Source organism: Gobio gobio, assembly GCF_949357685.1.
Source record: "Gobio gobio genome assembly, chromosome: 13".
NCBI lineage: Eukaryota > Metazoa > Chordata > Actinopteri > Cypriniformes > Gobionidae > Gobio > Gobio gobio.
The window spans coordinates 50,074,825-50,091,084 of NC_137106.1; the positions used below are offsets into that span (position 1 = coordinate 50,074,825).

The 16,260-nt window shown below is 39.4% G+C and overlaps 1 long non-coding RNA gene across 2 annotated transcripts; it reads left to right on the plus strand.

Annotated features, from left to right (window-relative positions):
* The first annotated feature begins 5,681 nt into the window (after nt 1–5,681).
* Nucleotides 5,682–12,603, plus strand: LOC307136148. 2 transcript variants are annotated; one of them, XR_013817744.1, is made up of 4 exons: nt 5,682–5,752; nt 6,886–6,977; nt 8,645–8,736; nt 12,538–12,603. It is a non-coding gene; the product is annotated as an uncharacterized lncRNA (long non-coding RNA). The 2 variants fall into 2 exon arrangements; XR_013817745.1 differs by having other exon boundaries at nt 5,688–6,977.
* Nucleotides 12,604–16,260: the final 3,657 nt, after the last annotated feature.

Here is a 16,260-nt window from a genome sequence, read left to right on the forward strand (position 1 = left end):
TGGGAGATTCATTATTTGGGAGATACCATCTCTCACAAGGAGATGGTGAATCATTGATTTTCCTCCACTTCCATGTCTACATACTTTGTAGACGGTCCCTACCTGGCCTAAACACCAGTGGGTCACTTTCGGAGCATTTCTGTGTTGAAAACATTGAGGAGGATTAAAACAAATAAACTGTCATCTGTGTTCAGTTATACATCCTAATACCTTTCAGGTAAAACATTTTATACATTATTGTCATCCAATCCAAGGATCTATTGAATTTTTTAGCGGGTGAATATCTGTCTAACATTCAACGTCAAACCAACTTTATATTAGCTTCTTCTGATAGGAGTAAGATTTGCCAGGCAGTGTGCAGAAAACTCTCTCTTTTTTCTAATCTATGTCACACAAGTGTGAAAAAGACAAAAGAAAGAACAAGAAATGCAAGCTGTTTTACGGGGCAGAGCCCCAGAAGGGCTGTAGAGCAATGCAGAGCCAGAAGAACAAAAACAGCAGATATAGAAAAGGTTCAGAAGGACAGGTAGGATGAACTGAAAATGAACAGGAGTTCAGATGAACAAAAACACACTTATTTCTGATTTAAAACGAGTGCAATACTTACCTTATAAAAGAATCGAAATGACACAACATTACACACAATTTTATGAAGTTGAACCCCAAACAGACAAGGGACAGATATTTGATGTTGTCGTGGACAGATGTGGATGATGTTTATGGTGACACCGATGTCAGCTGTGAGGCTCTACGGGATATGCGGTGTCCTGGCAGGTCAGTTTATTGAATATTGTGTCTTTAGTTGTAGTTAAAGATGTTTTGTCCTGATATTGACGCACTGAAACATTTGAAATCATGTACCATGAGTCTGTTGAAATTCTCTCTTCAGTTCCATTGTGGCTGTTGTGTCTGCAGCGGTGAATGTAGTATTTTTTAAAGGTCCCATGTCATGAAAATTTCATTTTTTTTAGGTTTTTTAACATTAATATGAGTTCCCCTAGCCTGTATATGGTCCCCAAGTGGCTAGAATTTTTTGATGGGTGTAAACCGAGTTCTGGCTGTCTTTCTCTGCCTTTGAGAAAATGACAGCTCAGACGAGCTGATCTGGAATTTTCCTGTTATGACATCATACCAGGAAAGGTTACCTCCCCTTCCTCTGCTTTGCCCGCCCAGAGAATGTGGAGAAAATGCGTGCAGTGCCTCGCTAAGCCACGCCCCCTCTGCAACATAATATAACACTCATTTCAAATGCAAAGATGTCAGCCAATCACAACAGTGGGCGTTTTCACTGAAGTCTCACAGCAGACACGCCCCTTGAAACAGGGCATTCAGCCAGAGATGTAATAACAGTATAGAAAAAATGCCTTTTATTTCTAAATTATGACATTTTTTAATGTAAAAATCATACTAACAATATAAGTACACCACAGGAAACATTATAAAATAATAGAAAAATGCCATGCCATGGGACCTTTAAGAAGCTGCAGTCTCTAACAAAATTACTTTGTAAGTGATTTGTAATTAAAAAGCATATCTTGGGATCCCTCCACTCGTGACTGGGTCAAACATACATCACGTACAAGTTCAAAGATAATGTATGTTTAACAAATCTAAAGTTGGACACATGTATTAGTGAATCAGAGCCTCACCTCTGTTTTAATGAATTTGAATTGGCTCTGCACTGTAAAAAAACAGATTAGTTGACTCAACTTAACTAAGTCAGGTCATCTTGTTGCTTTAACTTAGTTAATTTATAGCTGCAGTCCGTAGTTTTTCCTCTTTGTCGCCATCTCTGTTCGAAATCTGCAATTGCAGTTATCCGCGGAATTATCAACTTTACGTGATTTGTACCTCGGCACGGCACAGCACGGAGGAATCCAATGTTACGCATATTACGCAGATCCAGCGTTCGGACATATGACCCAGAAGCGATTTGTTTACAAGCAGAGGAAGACGCGCGTATCTAAGCTGTTGAATTCTACATTGATTGTGCTTTAGGTCTCGGCGTAGTTCTCAAAATGGGGTTAAAGTGTGCATTTCATGGATTCCCGAACCCTGGCGCTACGTCATATTCTCGCGCATGCGTCGTGGAGGCATACACGGAAGACAAGAAGAGGTTGAATAAAGTCGTTATTTTGATTTTTTTTTGCGCACAAAAACTATTGTCGTCGCATCGTAAAATTATTGTAGAGTCACTGTGGTGAGATGGACTTTGTAACAACGTTTTAAGTGCCTTTTATGGGTCTTGTGAGTGTAAATGTACTGAACGCCAATGGAGGCCTATCTGAAGCCTTTCTCAGCCATCAGCTTTCAACAAAAATATCTTCATTTGTGTTCCGATGATGAACGGAGGTCTTACGGGTGTCGAACGACATGAGGGTGAGTAATTAATGACATGGATGATTTGGATGAACTAACCCTTTAAAAACATTATTACAAGCTTACCGTTGTAAATCAAGCTAAGGTAAGCAGATAGTATATTACGCTAGCTGGTTATGTACTTGCTCAAACATTTATTTTGGATAATTTTTAACCCAAAAAAGTTACAGACTGCAGCTTTAAGTCAACTTACAGTGTTAAGTTTATTACACTTTAAAACACGAGTTGATGCAACATGCAGTTTGTTCAGTCAACTTCCTGTATCTAGTGTTGTTTTCGTCAACGAAAAGTATGACTAAATATCGTCGTCAACGAACCTTTACAGGGTTCCCGCGGGGTCTTAAAAAGTCTTAAAATGTCTAAAATAAAAATCTTAAAAACGGCCAGATTTTCACCGGAGGTCTTAAATTTAATTTTGTTAGGTCTTAAAAAAAGTGTTATCCTCGTTAATTTCCAGAAATGCTGGCTGCAGAAAGTTATTAACGTTACACAGTAGCAAAAAAGTATCGAATCGCGAAAGCGGAGCTCTAGAGTCTTTGCTGCGCCGCGCTCAGAGCGTTCGTTCGGGGTGTTGTGATCTTTCTGGGGGTGTTGGTACACGTACTCGGTGATAAAACCACAAATCCCGTGATAAATGCAATTACCTGCCGACAAAATACGTCTACATTTAATAACGTTGTATTTTTCTGAACAGAATGAGGCAGACATGCATTGTTTTATATTATTCTAAACAGTGACTCAATCTGCACTGCATACCTTATTATTATGAAAATAGTGAAGGCTTGAAGAACTCAAATACACCATAGCTTGATGCAGTCGTGTTTATTGTCTTCGTTTCATCAGTCAAAGCGTTTCTATATTCAGTTTATCCTACATCGCTAGCTTAGCTTCACATTAGGGCTAAGGATTACTTCTCTGAGGGAAATGTGGAGTTTCTGCTCGAGGGCGCCCTCTGGCTTCCAGTATGAATGAAAGTTTGGGTAACAAATATGAAAAATAACTTCTCTCTAAATACATTTATATGACAACCCATATGTTTTTCTCCAATGTACAGTTTTCCCCCCACAGTGGATGCATAAGAGGCTCATATTTCATATTAAATACATAGACTTTTTATTTTATTTATTTATTTTTACAATAAATCTTTAGACCTTTCTAATGATTTTTAGTCATAGGCTGTCTGCATATTAACAGGTAACCCAGCAGGTTTTTTTTGTAAAATAAGTTTTCTGTAAAATATAAATGTTATTTTATTAGGGCCCAAGCCCTGAAAGGGCGCAGAGCCCTATTGTTCTTCCTCAGATTATTCTTTGTTTTTTTTTTCTTTTTTTTCTTTTCTTTTTTTTTCGACTTCTCGGGTACTTTTGGGGCACTTAACATGCTCGAAAACTCTTGAAACTTCGCACAGGCGTCGGAATGCGCGGCCATCAGAGCCGGGCTGAAGCTGGTACCCGGGCGTGGCAGGGGGGCTCGACAGCGCCCCCTAAAGTGGGGTCTGAAAACTTGGTCCATATATCAAACACACTTGCACGTACATGTATGAAACTCGGTACACATATAGATCTCATCGGGCCAAACAACTTTCGTGCTCATAGTTATGTGTCAGGCCAACAGGAAGTGAGCTATTATGGGTTGTTCGGAAAACGCATGCTCTGGAATTTAATATACTCCTCCGAGGCCATTGTTTCGATCATTGCCAAACTCGGTCAGCATTAAGTGAACCTATTCAGGATGCTAAATTGCGAGCGGATTTTTGATATCTCGAAAAGTCTGGCCGTGGCGATGCAACGAATTTATGGCGAGAAAAGGGAAACAGGAAGTGTGTTTTAACTTGTGCAAACATTGACTGGTTTGGATGAAACTTCAGCTGTGTGTTCGTTGTAAGAGGCCGATCACATGGATATGACTTTTGTGAGTCAAAGTTATAGCGCCACCAACTGGCAGCAGGAAGTGTGTCACTTTCAAAAATGCTTTGAATCACCATATTTTTTTCACCCGATTTATTTCAAACTTCATCAGTATAATGTGAAAACATGACAGATAGAGACGTATGAAATGGATTCCTGAAATTTCAAATACTGTTGCCATGGCAACGTGTCAAAGTTTAATAATCTTTTGGCTGTTCTGAGGCTCTTAGCATGCTTGAAATTGCTTGAAACTGCTTGAAACTCAACACACACATCAGAGATGTCAGTCAGTACACATGGGCAAAGCCTCAGAAACGGGTGGGGATGAGGGGCTCTCTAGCGCCACCTTTTGACAAAAGTGAAGGGCTTCGTTTCATCTACAATCACCAAACTCAGTATATATATTGACCTCATCGAGCCGGACAACTTTCTAATTTACAGTCATTAGCTCCGACCAACAGGAAGTCAGATATTTTGGTTTGAAGGTGAATGTTTGGTTAAATCGGGGTCTGAGTTTTTACGTTCTCCTCGTAGGCGATTTATTCAATCTCCACCAAACTCGGTCAACATGAAACAAAGATACTGAAGATGCTAAAATGTGAACGGATATTGGATATCTCAAACGGTGTTTCCATGGCAAGGGATTAAATAAGGACAAAAAAGGGGAACAGAAATTCTCTGTGTCTGCTGCTCTCCCCTCAATGAACACAAGATGGCAGCATTGTATTAGTTTTGAAGCAGGATAAAAAAAAAACTTGTTTCTCTCTCTCTCTCTCTCTCTCTCTCTTGTTTGTGATTTTTGAGGACACAAATTTGTATAATGACATGGGTATTACACTGGTATTACAACGTGTATGTGTGTGTGTTTAAAAACATACTAAAACAATGTTTTATTCAAATGTAACCAAATAGCTTTAAAATAATCATACTATTTTTCAGATCAATATATTTATTTTATTTAATATATTTCTTCTGAATATTTATTCTCTGTCTGCCCTCCCCTCACTAAAAGGTAGCAGTGTTGTTATTTTTGAAACTCTCTCTCTCCGTGTGTGTGTGTGTGTGTGTGTGTGTGTGTGTTGGTTTTGGTGTATTACAAGGACATTTCACCAGTTTACACACCAGCATTATAAGGACATTTGGGATTATAAGGACCTAGGACATGTCCTTGTAATTCAAACAGCGTGAAATCATCTCTATGAACCTCAGGAACATCCTCCTGCTTTTTTATTGAATGTCCCTTTAAGTAGGTATACCAGTTTTCTGGTGTGTTTGTGTGTATCTCATCACTCCGCCTATCGGCGGGATCTGCCACTGCTAGCGTACACACATTTAAACGATAATGGGCGTTGACGGTTTGAAAATGGCGCGCGGTTGTCTGATTGGTTAAAGACGCGCAGGCGCATTATTGAGATCCTACCGGAGTGTGACCGTCATCGCGGCCCTGTCAAACAGCAGCCTAGTAGGTAAGTACATTACGTTTATATGTTTTATATAGTGATTCATATAAATTAGTCATATCTATGTGTTTGTCTGCACTTAGTTTTCGGTTGGCAGACTTTAATATATATATTTACACAGTCGAGCGCGAGTCTCATCATGGTAATGTTAACGTGACCCCGGAAACTGAATAACGCATGTATTTATTAATGAAAAGTTATAATTATTAAGAATAAGTATTAACAATTATTAATAATCTTCCCATCATTGAGGAATTCAGCTGTTTATAAAGCCTCAGATTGCCTTGAATGTGCGTTGTGACAGGATTAAATGAGCTTTATAATCATTACATATTCAAATGCATTTAAAAGCAAAAATAAATCTCATCAGGTAAAGTTAAAGTATTCTGAATGTCTGCAAATGTTAATTCGACATCTTTTGATGAAATTGTGACCGAGTATAATTATTGTAATGCAAATCTTCCCTAAAATAATCTTTGGGCAGCTTTACACTCCATTAGTCTACATTTTAAACATATTTAATAATCCAAAAGTTATGTAATAAAGTTATGTCATGTAATATTTAATGTCTGACTTTTTACTTGAACCTAGGTTAAATATAGAATTGATCTTTCTAATTATTAATATATTGACTGTTACAGTACAATTTAACCTGTCAAATTTAGCATATTAACTTAAGATAATAATTAAACACGTTTAAGGCTGGAATATCAGAATAAAAAAACAAAAAGGAATAAAAGAATATTATCTTTACTACATTTTTTGTTTTGTTGGCATAATAAAGTAATATATGGATTAAAAGTGAAAAGTGAAAATTGATATGGACTCATTTAGAGGTACTTTCAAGCCTGCTCATGTAAAATAAGCTGTCATGTGAAACAGGAAATTAATTGTACTTATTTATAATCATCGGTCAGTCTTAATAATACAGCAGCACATAGAATAGCATTATGTTTTACTCATAATGGTGCTGATGAATTAGAAATCTTGTGCATTCAAAGAAAATAGGTTACTTTTGCATTGCGAAATAAGGTGGATAGACACTGTATGGATGTGTATCATATTAGATTTATGTATTTGCTAATATTTTTATGCTGTTTTTTTATTCTGTTTAAAATACTATGCCTTTAATTCTGCAGCCAGATGAAATGGACGACGCAGACCTAAGACCACATTAACTCCAGACCTGACGAGCCACACCTCGAGCAGCCGTATATCCACAGATTTAAAGGTACACCACATACATCTGTCCTGTTTTATAATGTCAGAGGACAACACAATAGTGCATTTGAAGACATGTACCATCACACGTATGTGATGAGAGCGTTCAGAGCGTCACGTGATAAACTGCCAAAGGACAAGGAGGGCTGTGCGATATATCACGATCTTAGATTGTGAACTATTATATCCACGTTCTGCCTTGTAGAGAGATCGTTGCACTTCTGGAACCTCCGTCCCAACATACTGTCCAACATGATGCACGTTCACATAGGGCTGGACGATTAATCGAAAAGTAATCGACTAATTTAGAACCTCTAACCGACGTAATTTTGCCATTTCGGTTTTAGTCACGTGACTCTGCCCCGTCAGTCACATCAAGTGCAGTTTGCAGGCACACGGAAAGATGCAGGAGCAGTTATCTTTGTTTATAGATGCTCAGTATTACTATGGTAATTGCATGTTTTACACAGTTTATACAGGGAAGTTAATCGCCGCTCTTATATGCGCTGATACACACACACAGACGGCGCGAGTGCCCCGAAGCCAGATCACTTTCACTTGCGTCCTCACAAGCTTGTCATTTGTATTTGTTTTAAGCCCTGCCAGTTTGAACACTGAAGCGTTTTTAGACCATCAGATGCGTATTATGTTGAACTAACGCCTGATATATTGTGATACACGAACACTGAGACAGAAGCTCACACATCCCGTGAAGATCGCGCGCAGAGAGCAGCAGAAACGCAGTGTCAACGCCGTCCCGTGATTCATCACTAAAGTAGCTTAGATACCGTTATGGCATAGATTTGTCTACCTTTTGAAGTAAGTACAAACGACAGCTTCATAATTAATAATACGGTATGACTAATTCACACACACAATCACTGTCTCATTAATGCATTAAGATAAATGTAATGTAGGCCTATAGTGTTAATTTATCTGTATCTGGTGTACAACAAGCAGAAATCTGCCCCACAGACAATAACTGCTGAAAGTCAACCGTTTCCTTCAAGTATTTTAAAATCACAAAGAAATGCACTTTCATTAGAAAAAAAATGTCCCACCTTTAATAGTAGAAAATATTTACAGTACAAACCTTATCAGTGAACTATAAGGGCAAAAAAGGAAAGCAAAAAAAAAAGAAGAGGAAAATAATCGTTCGTTAATCGTAATCGAGGTAAAATGTTAATTTCATCGAGATTTTTATTTTTGGTCAAATCGTTACAGCCCTACGTTCACACATGTTTTGCAGCGCAGCGATAGAGTGGCATCGCAATCTTCGCCATCATGAAAGCTTATGTTTGCATGCGTTTTAAAGCCTTGCCAGATAAACTTTATATTTACACGCTGATCTAACATACACTTTTCTGAGCGTGTACACTTAAGGCGACGTTCACACTACGAGCCTTGGTGCTCTATAGACCCATTTCACATTTCCAGGTTTCTCCGAGCGGAAGTCATCATAGTTGGGTTAAATATTATAGCTGTGAATGAATACATTAAATATTTTTTTGTGTGCCGATTTACTCAAATAGCAAAAGAAAAACGCCACAATGGTGATTTCACAACTTTCAAAAAGAGGGAAAAAATAGAGTGAGTATCATATTAGATTTGTGTATTTGCAAATATTTGTATGCTTTTTTTTATTCTGTTTAAAATACTATGCCTTTAATTCTGCAGCCAGATGAAATGGACGACGCAGACCTAAGACCACATTAACTCCAGACCTGACGAGCCACACCTCGAGCAGCCGTATATCCACAGATTTAAAGGTACACCACATACATCTGTCCTGTTTTATAATGTCAGAGTACAACACAATAGTGCATTTGAAGACATGTACCATCACACGTATGTGATGAGATGTTAAGATGTTAATTTAAAATTAAGATGTTAATTTTCACCATCACTCCCATAGACGCTGTATTAGTAACACCCTCACAGCAGCGGTAACTTGTTTTTGTCATTTTATGCAAAAGCAATAAAATACAAAGTATTAGTGTTATAAATGTATATATATTTTTAAAAATGAAATTACAAAAAACGTTGCAGGATTTACGATATTGATGACCGTTGAAACGCGTCATCACAGTCTGTGCTCAGATCAGATTTTTTAGTACAGCTATTCACATTGTTGTTTTAAATGTAGCCAATATCAGATTCCAGTGCCAATAATTAGGGGTGTAACGATTCACTCGTTTTCTCGATGCATCGATTACAAATCGATCTTGAAACATGTATTTTTGAATCGTGCTGCGTCATCCACACCTTCACAGCTCGCCTTCACAGACACACACTGTTTTCTTTACCGCCTTCACTGGATTGGGCTTGCTCTCTGTCCGTCGCTCATTGATACGTGTTAGAGCAGCCCACGTTCTCCTCAGGACGGCCACTGCCATCACATGAGCAGATGACAGCTCTCTGTACGTAGCTCATTGACACGTGTCATGCTGCGTTCACACCAAACGCGAATAGAGCGTCAATGAATGCATTCGCGCGTCCGCAGCGAATTGGACGCGCGTAGAAATCGAGAGCTGGATGCGAAATTGACGCGCGTTCAAGGCACTCATAAAATATGAAATATGTCATAAAAAACCACTCTGCCTCTTTTCATTTTCATTAAAAATATATATTAAGCATTAATAGCCACACAAATGTGGTCCAGGCGACTCCTACATTATCTTCACTGCATGTATATTTAAATATCCTTAAAATAAAAAGTTATGAAACTTCTCTTTGCCCTCAGTCAAAACGATTTGGCAGACAACAAATTATAGATTCATGACACCAAAGATCGCCCGTTAGATCTACACAAGATGCACCACTACAGGACATCAGAGCCAGCGGCAGACGGCAGAAGGACTGGCGGAGGAAAGGCTGCCTTCGCCAGGGTTATGAGCGCTGAGTGCCCGGTGATCGCCTGGATCTCACAATTCCAAAAACACAAGATTTTTTTTTTAAATAGGCGCTCTCTTTATAAATAAACCACAGATTTGAGCTTTAAACAACTACATTGTCACCTGAAAAAGTCTTAAAACTAAATTTTGTGACACAATAGTAGTATTTTTAAATTATGCAGGGTTTCTCATCACATCACTTTACCACATGACCGCAGCGAGCAGGCTCCTGATTGGTTAACGTGCCGCGAATTGATGCCAAAGTTCAAATTTTTCAACTGGGGCGTCAGATGCGAATTCGCTTCAAACGCTTGAATGCACAAAAGCACCATTCGCGTGTAACGCGCAAGCAGATACAGATCACAAGAGCAGATGACAGCTCTCTGTCGAGACAGGAATAGTTCTGAGTCAAACCGCTCAAGCCATTGTCAACTGCAAAGTCATCACTGCGGTCACTACTGTTGAAATAAAACGCTTTCATTGCGTGAAAACATCACTGTTATTTTATATAAAATATAAGCTGTGCGTTTTGTCCATCAATCAGATAAAGTGGCCTCTGATAATAGCAACAGTAGACACCGGCGCACTCTTTCACAATCATCAGAAGGAGAATGACCCGTATAAAGAGAACAAAGAGGGCTTTTCTGTCCCGTGAAGAAAAGTTAGTTTAGGATTAGTTAGAAAAGGGCATGATATTTTGAGTTTTAGCAGATCTTGTTCTTTTCTTGCTCCGTTTTCCTTATTTGTAATATCCGTAAAACAAGCCTTGTTCATATTTTCAAAATAAGGTTGATACAATCCACACCCTGTTTGCCAGAAGCAAGTTCACAACAGGTATTGTGTCGTTTTGTAAGATACATTAGTGTTTAAGCCAGATGAATTTTTAATATTATGTTTATTTATTGTACATCTGAAAAGTATAAAGTTGATAGAGATTTGATGTAGAGTCAAGCGCTGTGTGAACCTGAAAACACACTGCATTGTGAGGACAGACAGGTTTACTAGGACACTGTAGTGTATTAGTTATAGAGGAAACACTGGGACATGAGTGTGTGAAACTGAAAACACACTGCATTGTGAGGACAGACAGGTTTACTAGGACACTGTAGTGTATTAGTTATAGAGGAAACACTGGGACATGAGTGTGTGAACCTGAAAACACACTGCATTGTGAGGACAGACAGGTTTACTAGGACACTGTAGTGTATTAGTTATAGAGGAAACACTGGGACATGAGTGTGTGAAACTGAAAACACACTGCATTGTGAGGACAGACAGGTTTACTAGGACACTGTAGTGTATTAGTTAAATAGGAAACACACGACATGAGTGTGTGAACCTGAAAACACACTGCATTGTGAGGACAGACAGGTTTACTAGGACACTGTAGTGTATTAGTTATAGAGGAAACACTGGGACATGAGTGTGTGAACCTGAAAACACACTGCATTGTGAGGACAGACAGGTTTACTAGGACACTGTAGTGTATTAGTTATAGAGGAAACACTGGGACATGAGTGTGTGAAACTGAAAACACACTGCATTGTGAGGACAGACAGGTTTACTAGGACACTGTAGTGTATTAGTTATAGAGGAAACACTGGGACATGAGTGTGTGAAACTGAAAACACACTGCATTGTGAGGACAGACAGGTTTACTAGGACACTGTAGTGTATTAGTTATAGAGGAAACACTGGGGCATGAGTGTGTGAACCTGAAAACACACTGCATTGTGAGGACAGACAGGTTTACTAGGACACTGTAGTGTATTAGTTATAGAGGAAACACTGGGGCATGAGTGTGTGAACCTGAAAACACACTGCATTGTGAGGACAGACAGGTTTACTAGGACACTGTAGTGTATTAGTTATTGAGGAAACACTGGGACATGAGTGTGTGAACCTGAAAACACACTGCATTGTGAGGACAGACCGGTTTACTAGGACACTGTAGTGTATTAGTTATAGAGGAAACACTGGGGCATGAGTGTGTGAACCTGAAAACACACTGCATTGTGAGGACAGACAGGTTTACTAGGACACTGTAGTGTATTAGTTATAGAGGCAACACTGGGACATGAGTGTGTGAACCTGAAAACACACTGCATTGTGAGGACAGACAGGTTTACTAGGACACTGTAGTGTATTAGTTATAGAGGAAACACTGGGGCATGAGTGTGTGAACCTGAAAACACACTGCATTGTGAGGACAGACAGGTTTACTAGGACACTGTAGTGTATTAGTTATAGAGGAAACACTGGGGCATGAGTGTGTGAACCTGAAAACACACTGCATTGTGAGGACAGACAGGTTTACTAGGACACTGTAGTGTATTAGTTATAGAGGAAACACTGGGACATGAGTGTGTGAAACTGAAAACACACTGCATTGTGAGGACAGACAGGTTTACTAGGACACTGTAGTGTATTAGTTATAGAGGAAACACTGGGACATGAGTGTGTGAACCTGAAAACACACTGCATTGTGAGGACAGACAGGTTTACTAGGACACTGTAGTGTATTAGTTATAGAGGGAACAGAATGCCTTCAGAGTAACCCATGTTTATTCAGTTTGTTTCCAAAAACTACATGTCTAGGTTTAGTCTTATTTTGCAGCTTCTTGAGCTCCAGCGAGTGTCTTACAGCCGTGTTTCTTTTCATCCTCTCCTTTTCAGATGAACACAGATGTTGCCTCCACTGAGATATTTACACCCTGTTTGCCAGAAGCAAGTTCAGAACAGGTATTGTGTCGTTTTGTAAGATACATTAGTGTTTAAGCCAGTTTGTTTTTTAATATTTTATTTTGTACAGTATCTGAGCACTGGACTTTTGGTTAAATTTTGCAATTAATCCGCAAATCACATGTTCTGAACTGTGGGTCATTTATCAACAGTGCGTAGAAAAGGTTCTATATTTTGTCCTACGAATGAAATTTAAAATGGGCCTAAGTACAATAAAATCTGTATTTATCAAACATGCGCACCACAGTTCTTACGCACATGAGTAAGCACTCAATGTTGATAAATCCCACATGTGCAATTCTTGTTCACGGTCATAAGCATTCGGAAACGCCTCCAATCAACCATATATGGGGACAACACTCCCTTTAAAAATCACGTGATTGTGTTTTTTCCTCACTGCAATTGTGGCGAAGAAGAGGAACTTCACAAACACAGAAGGAGTTGCGCAACGACGTTTAACAACAACAAATTTGCATCATAAATGATTTGCATGTTAACAGAATGAAACCCTTTTCTATTTACATCATCAAATTCGATAGCATGAAAGCCCCATTTTATTCCAGCTTTTTGAGGATTTCGGTAAGGGAACTGGATGTAGGTTGGGTCCAAGGAAATAAATTACATTTGTCACAGCTGTCTTTTATAGGGTTTGACAAAAATTACACATCTTGTTTACACCTACAAAAATGAGACATTGAGTGTTTTATAATTAAAGGAAACAGGACATATGTGATCTGCTTAATGCAAACTGTCTTAAATGCTTTTTATGTGTAGTGTCGCTGTTCTAGCACTAGATTCTCAGCGTAAGCGTGCTCAGAGATGTGCTTATATTTACACACATTTCTACGTCCAAGTTCAAGTTGTTAGATCCCACACTTTGCGTGAAACTGTTCTTTTACGCACTCACTACGCACAGATCTGTGTGTACGCACCATTGATAAATGAGGGCCCTGGTCTGTGCGATCACAGATTACTGCAGGGTGACTATGACAGATGATTGTCAAACCCAGTTTGAATGGAGTGATTGGATAACATTATACTGTAGAAAAAAATTGTCTATTCTTATGATTCCTGAAATGTAATAAAATGTAATAATTTATTTAAATGTTACACATCAATCTTTTTATTTTTATCTGACTGTCAGCTAATAAATGTGTGCTGATGGTTCGAGTACTGTTGTTTGACATCGGGCAGCTCATGATCCGGTGTTTTCAGCTGTGTTCACAGTAAATGAGCTGTTCTGAGATGCTGTATCATGAGCTGCACGTGTGTAAATAAACTCAGCACTGCGTAGGGCTGGCCGATAAAACGATAACGATATGTATCACGATAGACACGTAACCGATATCAATAAAAATGCGTTCGATAAAACGTTCGATAATTTTTTTTTCTTTGTCGGAAGAAACCAGAGGTTGAGAAGCAAGTTTGGTTGCATGAACAAAGGCACTCGCTCTCTGGTAACCTAGCAACGTAGGGCGTGACCCGCTAACAGCCAATCATGTAACAGTATCCTGTCTGGTTGCGCCATATCGTTGTCTCGTGTTGGACTCTTCTGTAACAGAACCGGCGGGGAGTGATAAGTGGAAAATGAGGGCCGCAGCGAGCGAGGAAATTGTTGATAAAACAGGAGAACAAGTCAGCTCGCTAGTATGGCAGTTTTTTAGATTTTATAAGTCTGAACATTTTTTAAATATTAAACATTTCACACTGCAATGCTTTCTTGTTTTTAGTGATGGAAGTGCTGAACATCGTGGGAACATCGACTGATATGAAGAAAAAGCAGAAGTGGCTGCTGTGATTGGGCATTTTGTTTCGTCTGACATGCATTAACTGTAGTTGATGTTTCAGATATCTGCATCTGTGGCAAGATAACCAAAATGTATTGTTGTTCACATTGACTGTTTTAAAGCTCTTCAAAATATTAAATTCAAAACATTAACATGGTTAAAACTTCTGACTTTATTTTAATAACTTGCTCAACTGCTTATTTGCCACCTCGCAGAAGCCTCTTTAATGAAGGGGAGGTATTGTTTCTTTAGAACCCGCGAGGATGTTTCAGTAAAACTTGCAAAGACGATCCGGAGGCAGTCATGCTTCTAATCCAACCACTGTAGCACTACTACAGTATCACTCTAATGGTTTGAATATTTCAAAGGGTTAATTCACCCAAAAATATAATTTACTCTCCCTCATGTCGTTCCAAACCCATAAGACTTTCATTCATCTTTAGCACACAAATGAAGATATGTTTTATGAAATCTGAGAGATTTCTGTCCTTCCATTGAAAGTCTGTTCAACCAAAACTCTGAGGCTTCAAAACGTTCATAAAGAGATGGTCAAATAAATCCATATGAATGGAGGGGGTTAATCCAGTCTTCTGATGAGACACCAGGGGTGTCTAAAGTCGGTCCTGGAGGGCCACTGTCCTGTCCTGCAGAGTACAGCTCCAACCCCTATCAAACACAGCTAAATCAGCTCATCAAGGCATACAGAAGCTTCCGGGCAGGAGTGTTGAGGCAAGATGGAGCTGAACTCTGCAGGACAGTGGCCCTCCAGGACCGAGTTTGGACACCCCTGCTCTGTGCTAAAGCAGCTGTAGCTGGTGTCATCTCCTCATTCTGACATTAAAGGCTTCACTTTCAGTCGAACATGGTATGATCACTCTACATGACTCCCAGTGTAATCAACAAAGATTCCCAGACTGCACCTGTGGCAGCGGCAGAAGGCATGCTTCATGACACTACACTCTGTGATGTTGATATGGGTGCAGTCTTCTCTTTTCTCTCTGTAAAGATTTGATAGTGCGCTGGTTATGTGACCCATTAGCTGGACATGTTTGTGATGGGGAGCACTATTACTACTGTCAGTGAGAGTAACCCAGCTGCTAACTCAGCAGTGAGTGACCCAAAACCTAGTCGTCATAGTGAAAACCACCCAACAAAAAGGACTGAACCCAGCATAGAGGTGCTGGTCATATATAATTAGAATATCATCAAAAAGTTTATTTATTTCACTAATTCCATTCAAAAAGTGAAACTTGTCTATTATATTCATTAATTACACACAGACTGATATATTTCAAATAAATCCCAAATTCAGTATCTCAGAAAATTTGAATATTACTTAAGACCAATACAAATCTCGGCCAACTGAAAAGTATGAACATGAAAAGTATGAGCATGTACAGCACTCAATGCTCAGCTGGGGCTGGTTTTGCTTGAACTACTGCAGCGATGCGGCGTGGCATGGAGTCGATCAGTCTGGCACTGCTCAGGTGTTATGAGAGCCCAGGTTGCTCTGATAGTGGCCTTCAGCTCTTCTACATTGTTGGGTCTGGCATATCGCATCTTCCTCTTCACAATACCCCAGAGATGTTCTATGAGCTTAAGGTCAGGCGAGTTTGCTGGCCAATTAAGAACAGGGATACCATGGTTCTTAAACCAGGCACTGGTTGCTTTGGCACTGTGTGCTGGTCCCAGTCCTGCTGGAAAATGAAATCCGCATCTCCATAAAAGTTCGTCAGCAGCAGGAAGCATGAAGTGCTCTAAAACTTCCTGGTATACGGCTGCGTTGACCTTTGACCTCAGAAAACACAGTGGACCAACACCAGCAGATGACATGGCACACCAAAACATCACTGACTGTGGAAACTTTACA